Source organism: Zingiber officinale, chromosome 6B (genome assembly GCF_018446385.1).
Source record: "Zingiber officinale cultivar Zhangliang chromosome 6B, Zo_v1.1, whole genome shotgun sequence".
NCBI lineage: Eukaryota > Viridiplantae > Streptophyta > Magnoliopsida > Zingiberales > Zingiberaceae > Zingiber > Zingiber officinale.
Window position 1 is genome coordinate 17,416,954 of NC_055996.1, and position 14,691 is coordinate 17,431,644.

Here is a 14,691-nt window from a genome sequence, read left to right on the forward strand (position 1 = left end):
TTACGTTCGGTCAAGTTTTACCCTACCAAGCACATATACACACACTAGTGCTTGCTTGGTTTTCAATCGGCTGATAATATACTAAGATTTTCTATAAGGCTAAATGTCTTTACACTCGATCGGGCTTTACTTGACCAATCACGTGTAAGCACATGGGTGCTCGATCGACCCTCACTCGATCGAGATCATACTAAAAACTGTAGATAAGGCTAAGTACCCTTACGCTTGGTCAGACTTTATCCGAGCGAGCGTATATACACATACTAGCACTCATTCGATAATGTACTATGAGCTTCTATAAGGCAAAGTATCTTTATGTTCAGTCTGGTTTTGCCTGACCGAGCGCATGTAGGCACATTGGTACTCGCTCGGTTGGTAATATACTGTGAGCTTCTATGAGGCTAAGTACCTTTACGCTCGGTTAGGCTTTGCCTGTCCGTGCACGTCAAGGCACCTTGGTACTCGCTCAGCCTTCGCTCGGCTGGTAATATACTACGAGCTTCTATAAGGCTAAGTACCTTTACACTCGATCAGGCTTTACCTGACCGAGCATGTAAAGGCACCTTGGTGCTCGCTCGGCCTTTAGTCGGTCGATAATGTACTACGAGCTTCTATAAGGGTAAGTATCTTTACGCTCGGTCGGATTTTGCCTAATCGAGCACATGTAGGCATATTGGTGCTCGCTCGGCCTTCACTCGGCCGGTAATATTCTACGAGCTTCTATAAGGCTAAGTACCTTTATGCTCAGTCGGGCTTTGCCTGATCGAGAGCGTGAAAGCACCTTGGTGCTCGCTTAGCCTTCACTCGGTCGATAATGTACTATGAGCTTCTATAAGTCTAAGAACCTTTACGCTCAGTTGGGCTTTGCCTGACTGAGCGCGTGAAGTCACCTTGGTGTTCGCTCGGCCTTCACTCGGTCGATAATATACTACGAGATTCAATAAGGCTAAGTACCTTTACGCTGGGTTGGGCTTTGCCTGACCGAGTGCGCAAAGGTACATTGACTATATACCTCTCCTATCCTTATGACTTATTCATTCGACAGGCCAACCTATCATAACCTGTATCACTAGCCTCCCCTTCAAGTCTAGTCGAAGGAGAAATGACCAACTGACTAGACACGAGTTTCAATTTTATTTATTTGCTCTATTTGCTTAACTTAGTATTATTATTATTATTATTATTTTATACCTTGAAAATCGTGTGGTTTTTCAAAATTGTCTCTTTGGTAATTGGTCTTTCAACGGAAAGAGAATGTCGGAGGTGCTTGAAGATATAGCGTCTCAGCATATGATTCGGTCTATTCTATCTATCATAAATGCCTCTTTTTGGGTGATCACCACATAGCATTTTTTTCCTATTTCTTGAAGTAACCTTTAACATGCTTTTTTATCGACGTCCTATCACATGCCCCTTATCAAATCAACACTTCTCCCATCGCGAGCCATTTCACTTTGACGGTGATCCTTACACCATCTTAAACCCTAAACCTTTTTCATTTCTTTACTCTTCATCTTCCTCAAGTCATTTTTTGGTGATACTCTTTTTTGACTTTCTCGTACTCTTTGTTTCTTCATCTTCCCCGACCTTCTTCTGTTATCTTCCATCCTGATGGACCTAGTAAGTTACTTATCCCTTAAGTGTTTCTATTTTTCACCATGGCTGAGGAGTTACTAGTTCCTTTGTATGCTCTGACTGATTCCTCCTTTAGTACCGATGATCGAATTTCTATTCACTCTCAATATGAAATCCCTAAAGAATATCGCATCAAGGTCCCGCAACCTGATGCCCATCCCTATCATCCTCCTAATAACTATGTTACCTTCTTCAAAGATCAATTAGCGGCAGGCTTACGCTTCCCTATTCCTTCCTTCTTGTTGGAGATAAGCCAGTATTTCGGTATCCCTTTATAATAATTTGCTCCAAATGCTTTTAGATATCCATGTGGGTTATACATGTTACTCAGCCTTTTCAGTATCCCCCCTACTCAAAACTTTTTTATATTTTCCTATCCCAAAAAATCAGAGCCGAGAGTATTCCTTTTTTAGTCTCATCCTAAGATGGTGTTCTTTACAGACATGCCTTCCTCCAACAAGGGTTGGAAATCGCGTTTCTTCTTCATAAAATTTTCTAGACATGTTATATGGTCTACCGCATGGTAATCTTCTTTCCCTCCTCTTCCTGATGTAAAAGAACTTCATCAACAGCCGACCTTCTCTGATTATTACAATAGATTACTTGGTCACCGCTTTTACATCCATAAATGGCTATGTAATGATCTTCTATACCTTTTTGGACTAAGCCCTGTTCAAAAAGATTGCAATGTTCCTTTGGTAAATCTTTACTCTTCAACCATCACTCTTTTACTAGCTAAAATACTCTTTTTATTGTTGTAGTGGATGCTGTATTTAGAGCTTTGGTTGACAAGGAAATTCTCTTAGAAGATGAAGCACTATTAGCTAAGGAGTAGGAGCTCAATGTAGAGCTTAATGTTGCATCAGCCCAGGCTTTTGATACTCCTTTGTCTGAACCCTCTACCCAACCTACGCTCTCATCTAGTTCTTACACCACCTTTGGGGAGACATCCACAAGTTTACCTCCTCCACTGGAGGACGCCCCTTTGGAGCTACCAGAATAGGCACCGGAAACTACTCTTACCAGAAAACACCCTGGGTGAAGGTTAACCTTAGCACTCCTCCTAAAGAAACTGGCTGTTTCTGTTTTTGAAGATATGCCTGTAAGAGATATTCAACCCCCTTCTCCTGAACCTACCCTATTCTTTCTTCCTCACCTATTCAACTATCGGAAGACCCCCCCCCCCCCCCAATTCAAAGTACTAACACGGATCCTGAGTTTTTTATGACCTTCCTAAAACAAATTCCTTTACCTACCTAGGATTCCCCTCTTCTTCTCTTCTCCCCTCCTTCACTTCAGACTTCCTTATCATCCTCCTCCAAATTTTCTTCTACCCTTCCAATACATTTTTTTTGGGGGGGGGGGGGGGGGGGGGGGTGGTTTCTTTTGTTTGGGCAAAGGCACGTCAACAGCTTGAAAAAGTCACCCCTGCTAACTTGGCTGATCAATTTTCTTTTGAGGAAACTAAGGTAACATGCTCTTTATCCCCTTGTTTTTTCGTTAATGTTTCTACTAATAACTTTCCCTTTTATAGCGCTGGGTCATTAATATGAGTGTGGCCCATTAGTTATATGATTTAGTCCGAGAAAATGACATACTGAAGCATCAAACTCCTGGAGCATCTTTTTCTCATGCCTCCAGAGAAATATCTGAACTATCCTCCCAACTGTAAGAGACTCATAAACTTCTTGAGGCAGAATCCAAGAATATGAGTCAATGGAAGGCCTCTGTAGAAAACCTTGAGTATCAAGTTAAATCAGAGGCTAACCTTCGCTTTGAATTGTCATCCAAGCTAGATAAATATATCGCTGAGAATGCTTAATTGTCCTCTCAATTGTAGGCACTAAAGGATGCTCATGCTTTAGAATTGGCTGCTAAAGACTATGATTTGCAATCTAAGGACTCTGAGCTAACCCTTCTACATTCATCCTTAACCACAGCTCAAGCGAATATTTTCTCCAAAGAGTCTAAATTGAAAGCCTCTCAGGATGCTCTGACGGATTACCAGGTGGGCGAAGATGAACGATTTGAAAAGAGGAAAAGAATACTTTTAGCATCTCTTGAATTCAATGCTCATATTGCTGCTTCGATTACCAGAGCTTTCACTCATGGGGTTGAGGGGGGTATAAAGCAACTAAAAGAAAAAGGACATATAATTTCTAATCCTCCAGCCAATTTCCTTGATCGTCGAAAATTGCTTGATACCATACTCCCTGATCTGTTTCCCAAGATGATCTAGCTTTTGTTCTAGTTTTCAACATGCTTTTGTAATGTAGAATAATGTTGAATATTAACCTTTTCTTATGGTGTTTTATCTATTTGCACAATTTATTTTTGTCCTTATTTGCTGAGTATCCAGAGAATTGCATGACGTTATGTTAATTGTAGTTGATTTGGTTTCATTACTGAAGGGTTGAGTTATTATTTTTAATCAGAATTGGTATGTTTTAACATTCGCTTGGATTTGTTTTATTGCATTTAGGGTTATCATTTATTAATCTTCCAATGAGCAGATTCTCCTTATTTTAATCTATACATTATTCCTTGATAACAATTTCTGTCCTACTTTTATCGACCGGGGAAGCTCACTTCTATATTTAATTTCACTCGAACTTGACACTCGACCGGCCTTCAATGACCAATCAAGTTCAAATATTGTAGCTTTAATTAAACTTCAAGCTCGATCGGCTAGTAACGGCTGACTGAGTTTACACACACACACACACATATATTCTTAACTAGTCTTAAAATTCGATCAGTTAATAATGGCTGACCGAGTTTTTAATACGAAGAGTGTATAACTCTTTATATATATATATATATATATATATATATATATATAGTCTTTCTTGGGATCTTGGAACTTTTAACCTTGGTAATGACTTTAATATCTTGGGAACATAACCTTTTATATCGATTATCATACTATTTTCCTATTGGTGACACATGTGTTCATAACGTCTGAACTGTACCTATCTCATTATGGTTGTCGCCTTACTGATCATTCTCTATTATGGTTGATTTTGTTGTCATTTCTAGTTTACTTGACTTTCCTTTATCTCTCGAGTCATTCAACCATTTTTTCATTCCTTGTCAAGTGGAAGATAGTGTTTTTAAGTTTTAATCACGCCCTAAAACCACTCTGTTCCATAGAATTCCTCCTCAAGGAGAATGGCGGGACAACTTCTTTTTTATGCATCTTCCTTCTCCCCGATTATATCCGATAACCTGGCATCGAAACCTTTCTCCTATTCCCTAATTAGGCAATATTTTTGAAGATCCCACTCTTCGCTCTTCTATGGGAAAATTAAAAGGAGCAAAGTTTAACCTACCTGTCTTAATTGCGAAAGGCTTATTGTTTGTCTTTGGTCTTAGTCCAGCCGACACAGCCTTGGATGTTCCCTTTGGTAAGATTATTCTCTTTATGTATGTTTTTGATCATTTTCATATTGTTTTTAACAAGATTTCTCTCTTTTTCTAGCTAATCTATCCTTTCTGCTTTCGTGTACAAGAATACTCGCCTAACAAGAGCAGTCTTGACTAGAATGGGGGAAGACTTATTAAGGAATCATCATTTCAATCACCCTTCCTCTTCTCTTGGTTTGTTACCCCCATCTAAGCAACCCCAGGAATCATCAAGCTCATCAGATCAGGAAGGTCCCTTCATTGTGAAGCGTAAAAAACCTCGTGCTTCCTCCCCATGTCCACTTGCTTCCACCATAGCTACTTTCAAACAGATTCCTATTACTTCTTCCAAAATCTCCTACACTAAAGGTAAGGAACCCGCTCCTCCCACACATACTTGTTCTAATTCTGCTCTGAATATGATGAGGCCAGGACTTCTCATTCCTATGTCTCTTGCTATTCCTCCAGTTGTTCCTTCAATTGAGGAAGCACCAACTGTTCCTGTGGCTCCATTACGCCTTCTTCAGGCTCTACCTTCTTCTTCCACCAAGCCCCTTTCCAAAAGAACTCCTTGCAGGAGATCAATTACTTCCAGGCCTATTAGAATACCTACTGAACAAGATCCTTCATTAGCTATCCTTTCATCTCCCGATCCATTTCCATAGGCTTCTGAACTTCCTCCTCCTTCTTCTTCTTCTTCACCATTTATAGATTCCACCAGTTCCTCTGTCCTCTTCAAACAATCTCATGGGCTACCTTCTCAGCTCGGTCAAACTTCTATTCCCACCTCATATGGGCTACTTCAATTGAAAGGATCACTAGATGAGTCCTAGTTACAGTCCAAAGCACATATGAAAAGAAATACAATATCTGAACGTGTTGATGATCATAGTCATCAAGCTACTGCGGTAAGTTTCTAATTAAACTTTCTTAATTGATAACTACAAAATATAACCGTGTTGTTATTCTACTTAGTTCTATGCTTTGAGTCTACATTTGAGTAAGCTAGTTGAGGATTTAGAAAGGACTAAACGAACATTAAAAGACAAAGTGGAGGAATTATAAGCTACTTCCAACATCCCTAATAATGAAGTCATTTTGCTACGGAATAAAGTGAATTCATAAACTGAACTCAACTCTAGCTTAGAAAGAGCCCTACAAGATTGTTGTCAATTGCTACAATCTCGAGAAGAAAAAAAAACTTAGAACTACAATTACAAGGGCGTAATTCTCAGCTTGATGTTGAAAAAGCCTTAAAAGATAAAGCTCTCTCAGATGCTGCTCACAAATCCACTCTTCTATGTTGGTGCAATCGACCTCTAGGGTTTCGATGTTTGACAATATACCTAAGTTTGGTCAACTTGACCAAGGGTTGATCCAAACAGGAATTGATGTTTGTGAGAGAGAAGTCTAGTAAGGACTAGGTGACTAGCAAATGTAAGTCCTAACCAAAGGTTAGGCAAAGTGGAAGTCCTGGTGAGTGAAGTTGGACCCTAGTGAGTGAAGCTAGGTAGTGGAAGTCCTGGTGAGTGAGGTCGGGCCCTAGTGAGTGAAGCTAGGTAGTGGAAGTCCTGGTGAGTGAGGTCGGGCCCTAGTGAGTGAAGCTAGGTGGTGGAAGTCCTGGTGAGTGAAGCCAGGCCCTAGTGAGTGAAGCTAGGTAGTGGAAGTCCTAATGAGTGAAGTCAGACCCTAGTGAGTGAAGGTAGGTGGTGGAAGTCTTGGTGAGTGAAGCCGGACCATAGTGAGTGATGCTAAGTGGAGGAAGTCCTGGTGAGTGAAGCCAGGCAATGGAAGTCCTAGTGAGTAAAGCTAGACCTCCCGGTCGAGCTCCAGACTCTCACTCCTGTACGAGTTATAAGTGAGTATGCTCTCACGCCTCCAGACTCTCACCCTAGTGCGAGTTATAAGTTAGCATGCTCTCACGCCTCTAGACTCTCGCCCCAGCGCAAGTTATAAGTGAGCATGCTTTCATGCCTCAGACTCTCGCCCCAGTGTGAGTTATAAGTGAGCATGCTCTCACGTCTCCAAACTCTCGCCACAGTGCGAGTTATAAGTGAGCATGCTCTCACACCCAACGACCTCCCGGCTAGGCTCTCACACTCAACTACTAATTGGTCGGGTTACTCCCTAGTCAGGGGCTCGCCTCACTCGCCGCTCTGCCCGGCACTCATCACGCTTGCTTCAATCGCCACTTTGCCCGACACTCATCACACTTGCCTCACTCTCCGCTCTGCCCGACACTCTCCATTCGCGTTTTCGCTCACCGTTGTTGCTCGGTCGGCACTCATTGCTCACTCATCGGTATGCTCGGCACTTACTATACTCACTTCACTCACCACTTTGCCCGACACTTGACATTTGCGTCTCAATCACTGCTGTGCCCGACACTCACCATACTCGCCACACTCGCCGCTTTGCCCGGCATTCACCATTCGCGTCTCAATCACCGCTATGCCCAACACTCATCGCTCTTGCCTCACTTGCCGCTTTGCCCGAAACTTGTCCCTCACATCTCACTCATCACTTTGCCCCGCATTTGCTCCTCGGTCGATACTCGCTTTCCTCCTTGCTTGGCATTCGCATAACCGCCTGATTGTTCTGCTCCCATTCGTGCTCCATCCACAGACTATACTCGCGTTCGCACCTGATCCACAGGCTTTGCTCTCAGTTGCTTTCAGTCTCTCGGGATCCGCACCCAACTTGGCTCACAGAGCCTTTGCTCCCATTTGCACTCGATCCACGGGCTCTGCTCCCATTCTCATTTAGTCTCAGGTTCTGTGTCTATCCAGTGCACAGGCTTCACGCTCACTTGACATTCTTTCGATCACCCAGTTGGCCTTCTCTTAATCGACCAATTAATATCGCTTGGCTATCTGCTCGGTTGTTCACTTTTTACTGGTCAGCATTTTTCTTGGTCGCAGTTACGACTCTGCTCGTCCATTATTCTCTCGATTACTTGGTCATGATTTACTGTTGCTCGATCAACATTTTTCTCGGTCACACTCATGACTCCGCATGACCATCATTCTCTTGATTATCCGATCAAGATTTTTAGATTGTCAGGTCGGCATTATTCGATTGCCTGATTGCGATTTACTGTCGCTCGGTTGATATTTTCTCGATTGCACGTTTGATACCATTCGCCCATCATCTTTCAACTAGCTCAGCATTTTTTGATTACTAGGTCAACATTTTTCGACTGCCAGGATAACATTTTTCAATTGTCAGGTTAGCATTCTCCCTATTACCCGGTCGGTATTGTTCGATTGCCCGGTCATGATTTACTGTCGCTTGGTCAACATTTTCTCGGTCGCGCGCTCGACATCGCTTGCTTGTCGTCTTTCCACCACCTTGGCATTCTCCCTATTGCCCGGTCGGCATTGTTCGATTGCCCGGTCGCGATTTACTATCGCTAGCTCAACATTATCTCCATCGCGTGCTCGACATTGCTTGCTCGTCGTCTTTCCACCACATCGACATTCTCCCTATTGCCCGGTTGACATTTTTTAGGTCACCCGATCGTGGTTTATTGTCACTCGGTCATGCGCTCGATACCGCTCGTCCAGTATCTCTCTACACGATCGACGTTCTCCCTATTATTCGGTCGGCATTGTTCAGTCGCCTGGTCACTATTTACTGTCACTTAGTTGACATCCGCTTGGTTACTCACTATATCGCTCAGCCACCCGCTCAACATTCTCACAATCACTTGGTCTGCATTTGCTTAGCTGCCTGCTCAATCTCGTCCGACCTTCTTCTCAATATCATTCGGTCTTTGTCGTCATTCGATCGATGGCCTGTTGGGTGGGTGCTTGGTACTATTTCTTACATCACTCAGCTCAACATTCCTTACGTTGCTCAGTTTGGAACTCCTTTATCTGATTGATCACCCCTTAACCATTCGCTCGGTCCCCTGCTCAGTTTTCCATTCCCAGCACAGCTCTGCATTTCCCTTGCCACTTGGTCGGCAATCATTTGACTTATCGCTCGCTTGGTATTTTCTTTTGTCGCTCGGTTGGCACTGTTTTTCTCGTCGCTCTACTAGGCACTCGTCGACATGGTACGACAAGCCCAGCGATCTAATTCTGCGGTCAGTAGCAATTTCACTTTATGCGAGGCTTGGTCTAGTCAGTCGGACTTGCGCCTCTTTGACTAGATTTGAGGGGGAGGCTTGTGATATGGGTATGATTTAAGGGCAGAGAAGGAATAAGGAAGTGGAGGAGGGGCATTCTGGGCATTTGACTGTTAGGGCATTAAGGGGAGGAGCAATGCACAGGGGAAAAAGGGGGGTTTTCCTCATGTTTGCGCCGCCGCCACCACAGCCAAGGGACAGATGCCGCCATCCCCATTCAGCACCGCCTCGTCAGAGGTTCTCGCCGTTGCCTTGCCGGAAACCTCATACTCCGCTCTCTCTCGCTTCTTCCTCTCTCTCGGCTGCATTTTGGGCGCCACCATAGGTGGTACGCGAGCTCCGCCGGAACCCATCAGCCGACGTCGGTGGCCGCTCCCCTTCTTCTCTTTGTGCCACCACCGTCGTGCGGAACTACGTGAGGACATCGTCGTCCCTTCCTCTTTCTTCTGCGACTAGGTTGCCGCTGACGAGTGCTCACCATCTCCCTTGCTGCTCACCGCACGTTGCGCCGTCACTTCCCAGCTCGAGCATAGCCGCCTCCACTGCCAGACCGGACAAGCCTTCTGACGCTGATGCCGGACGCTGACGCTGCCTCCCTCGTCCCTCAACGCACGTCATTGATTCCTCACGCGAATACCACCTCCTTTACTCCATCTCTAGTTGGTCGACTATACATCTTCCCTTCTCTTCTTTCCGGCATCAACAGCTGCCCCGCCGGCGACCTCCTCTCTACTGTTCACGGTCGGACGACGACGCTGTCTCCCCCTCTGTGCGCCGGCAATCCAAGCATCACCTCCCTTCTCTCGGCACGCCAGCATCCTGTGCATCGCCGCTGGCACCCACGCCGTCAAATCCGACCACTCAACACTCACACCTCTCGAGTTCTTAGTCGCTATTGCTGTCCTCGGCCTTCATGCCATTATTGTGTTTTAGCCTTTGTGTTGATCTGGTTTGTGCACTGTGTTCCAACCTACGCGCTGATCTCGTCTGTGTGTCATGTCTTGGCCTGCGTGCCGCTATTATCTCCTGGCTTGCGTGCCGCTATTATCTCCCGGCCTGCGTGTCGCAATTATCTCCCGGCCTACATGCCACTATTATCTCCCAGCCTACGTGCCGCTATTATCTATCGGTCTGCATGTAGTCTTCCAGATCTAGGTCACATTCGGCTCTGTGTCGCTAGACCCAGCTCCACATCTGACTCTCATTCATCAACTCTTCGGAGTCATGACAACTCGAGCAGCGTCTCATCCGAGGGAGCCCCCCTGGGCCATGATACGTTCTCCGTACTCACTCCACATTCATTTTGATTATTACGCGTCTTAATCTATTACTTATATATTCGTTGGATCTGCCACGAGCATCGGGGTACCAGGGACCGGGGTGACCCAATCACTGGCTTCAGGTAGCGTTGACTAGAGAACTTCTAAAGACTTGGTCAACATAGAAGTCATCTCAGCGTACCCCCCTTTGGGATATCGTGACTTAGTCAACATTCCATCCACCTCACCCAGCGGTCCATCTGACTCAGATTTCGGACAAGATCAATTTGGCACCGTCTGTGGGAATCTTCTCCACCTGTTCTGGAACGTGAAGATGGACGATGTCTAGAGGTTCTCTGCCATTATCACAGTCCCGGAGGATTTCTACAAACTTATTATCTTTTCTCCTTGCTCCACGAGTATTCGGGAGCCGAGGGATTAAGTTGGAGCTTCCGCTGGCTGACAGGTTAGTTTTTCCATTATATTTTTTCCCTGACTCCATTGGTATTCGGGAGTCAAGGGACTGAGATAAACCCTCAGCCAGTTGGCACGGCTTCTCAATCAGGTACGTGGCAGTCGCCTTTTCGTATATCACTAGGCGCACTAAATTAATTAAAATTAAAATTTATTAAAATTAAGACAAGTGTTGTAGCAAGGAGTACCAAGTCGTATTTTTTCCCGAGGATAACTAGTGAATGTGTATGAATTCTAGGATTGATTCAAATCGAATTATTACATCAACAAAGTCAATTAAGCTTTTCCATTTGATTCACATTACAAATCGAGCTCGTCTAATAAAATTGAGAATAGAATCAAAGAAAGATGACTCCCTTATAAACATGATCCACTTCCTTCTCACCAAATGAGCATCAATTAGATTCGGATTTTTATGCATTATTGAATCAAATGAATCAATTACTATATCTTCAATCTACAACCACAGTAACTTCAAATACAATAACTAAAATAAGAGTTCAACATTTAAGGCTTGAAACTAAACTCAATCTTGCATGAACCGAAATAACATTCAACTCCGAATCACACTCATAAATCAAATAATTCATTCACATCTCAAACTTGCACCATTGGAGCTAATTCATCAACTATCAAAACTTCAATTCACAACCTCAATCAAGAATGTTAACAGAGGTAACAATGTAACGATTAAGTGATTCATTCAACATTTAAATTTAATCACTATCACAACAAATCCAAGCATAGAACAAAAATTTTCTCAATTAAAGACTTAAAACGAAACATAGATTTGTATTAACAAAAATATCAAATTCAAAGAAAGAGATAGATTGCAAACTTAGTTAGTAGCTGAACATGACTGGAATTGCAGAAATCTTAAGGAGATCAGAATTGCAAGTAAGAAAATCAGAAATGAAATTGCAGAAAACATGAAGTATACTAAACCGGATTTGGATTATAGAAATCTAAAGGAAATTAAGAGCAAAGTAAGAAATCAATCAAAATTGCAAAGATAGGAAATCAGATCATCAGATCTGAACAAGGTAATGGAAGATTCAAATATAAATTGTAGGAAAAGGTAAACGTTCAACAACCATAGACCCAAGTTGCATGCTTCTTCCCACTGCCGTCACACAATGCCTCCTCTGGGAACACCCTTCAGGAAATCACTGGAAATCAGCCAAGCTCATGATAGCTAGCACAAAAGATGCTCATAACCTCTAGAGAACGCCCCTTAAAGCTCGCATTCACCTAGCAACACAACGCACGAGGAACAGAGGATTCAAACCTGGTAAGTGCTTCACTCGATCAATTGAACAATCGATTCGAGTGTCGCAATGAAGTGGTGGTCGAAATGTATTCGGTAGCTTCTGGGAACGCCCTTCGAGCATCGTTGGCTGATGGAATTCACGGATCGGGGAACACCCTCAACTCCGTACATGGATGAAACTGCAGAATCCAAAATCGCGAATGGGGAACGCCCTCTATCGCACTCCAATACCCTCGTGTAACACCCACTAAGCTTTTAAGATAAATATGAGAATGATGAATTTGCCTTAGAAAAATATTAGTAGAATGTTGAACCAAAAAGAAATAAAAAGAAATAAAAATAGGGAGTGGTCAAGGATTGAACCTTGAATCTCTCATGATGTAAATGATAGGATTAATGGGTAATAACCAGTTGGGATAGGAATAATATATTGATAGCAAAGGAGGGAAACTCATGATAAGGATGAGAGTAAAAGCTAGCCAAAAGAAAGCAAGAAAAGAGCAAGAGAAAGGCAACTTGCCTTCCTTCTTTTCCCTCCCTCTTCCTCTTCTTTGCCGTGACTTAAAGAGGGGAATTAAGGGGATTCATTCCCCCTTGTTTTATCATGAATGATGAGAACAAATAAATAAATAAAATAAATATAAAAATAGAAAAAAAGGGGCTAAGGGAGAAGGAAAGCAAAAACCAATTTTGCTACCTCTTCCCCCTTAACATAAAAGGGAGCATGTAAAGAGAAGATTTTATTTTTCACTCATTTCTCTCATTCTCCCCTCTACATCACCGAGAACCTCAGCCCCCTCTCCTCCATTTTCGGCCCCCAAAACAAAGTTCCTCCTAGGATACAAGTAAGGCTACCAAGGGAAAACAAAGGAGGAGAACAAGAAGAAGAAACCCTTTCTTCCATCACCACACTTTAGAACCACAAGCGAAAAGGATGTAAGTATCCCCTCACCTGTGGTACAAGTAGTTTTGATGTGCTTTTGGATTTTATGAGGATTTTAAAACCTAGAACAAAGTTGTGAAAAATTCGGCCAAAGGAAGGACTTGTGATCCTAGGAATGTTTAAAATAAGCCTTGATTCATGATAATTTTTCTATGCTTTGTAAGAAGGTTTTCTCTCATATTTTTATATATATGTGATGCTGGATTAGAGATGTATCTAACCCTAGAGTTTCGGCCAAAAAGGTTTTATAAGGGCTAGGGAATTTATTTGTTTACCTAACTTGCACAAAACCCTCTAAATAAATGGTTAAAGATCCATTATTGTTTTCATACTTGAAGGTTACTTGGAACCAAAAGTATCCCACACACAAGTTTCGGCCAAGGAAGGGTTTAGGGTTAGGAATACTTTGGATTTAAACTCACCATGGTTATATGATAGAATATAGAGTTTCTTAAAGAAGTTGCATGCTTGTATGTTGATAGAAACTCATGAACACCACTCTTAATGTTTCGGCCATGGTAAGGTGGATGACTTAGAATATCATAAACAGATTTTTAACATGCTCAAAACCTCCATGATAATAAGATATGAAAGTTGTTTAATGCTCCCATGCTTAATTAGAGTATAGGAAAATTGGTTGCATGATATATGATAATTATGACCACAAGGGTCCTAGCTTGTTGTGAACCAAACTTATATGTATAGTTCTTTGATATTTTTGCCATAAAACTTGTTTAGGTTTTCCATACTTTAGGCCACCTAAAACCTAGTTTAAAGACTTGGAAGGTTTCGGCCAAACATATGCTATGAGATAAGGAAAGGAAAAACCTAGGAAACCTAAGACACAATTTAAATGTATGCTTATAGTGCTTGACTTTTATACATGTTATGAAATGTGTTATGACTTTCTATGCTTTTATGCCATTTGAACAAATTCTATGCTTGATGAGGTTCGGCCATGTAGGGTTTAAAGACCTAGAAACCCTAAAATTTAGACCTCATGTGTTAAAGATGCTTCTTATGAAATTGAGATAACATGTTGATTGTGTTCACATGCTTATATATTTAACTATGATTCAAATGGACGCCTTAAGGTCTCGGCCATGAAGGGATACATGCCCTAGAAACCCTAGAACTTACATTAAACATGCTCATGTCACTCTCCATGAAATATGAAATGTAGAAAGCTAAAGTTCACATGCTATATGTTGTTAGTGACTTAAATTGATGCTAAGGGAAGTTTCGGCCATGATCACTTGTATGATGCCATTTATGAATTTATACATGATGTTAGAGTAAGTTCACATGCTTGTATGCTTGCTTGAAAACCTAAATGAGTACTTGTAAGTTTCGGCCAAGACATAAATTTAAGGGCTTAAAGAATTTAGGAACTAACTCAATGGTGCTTACCATATTCCTTGAAATGAATGCTATAAATATGGTTAAGGTTTCCATGCTTTATGTCCTTTAGAACCTTGTTTCACACTTATTAAGATTCGGCCAAATGAGGTTTAAGGACTTGGAGAACTTAGAGTCCAAGTAAACCTTGTTTATGATACTTCCTATGAAAATG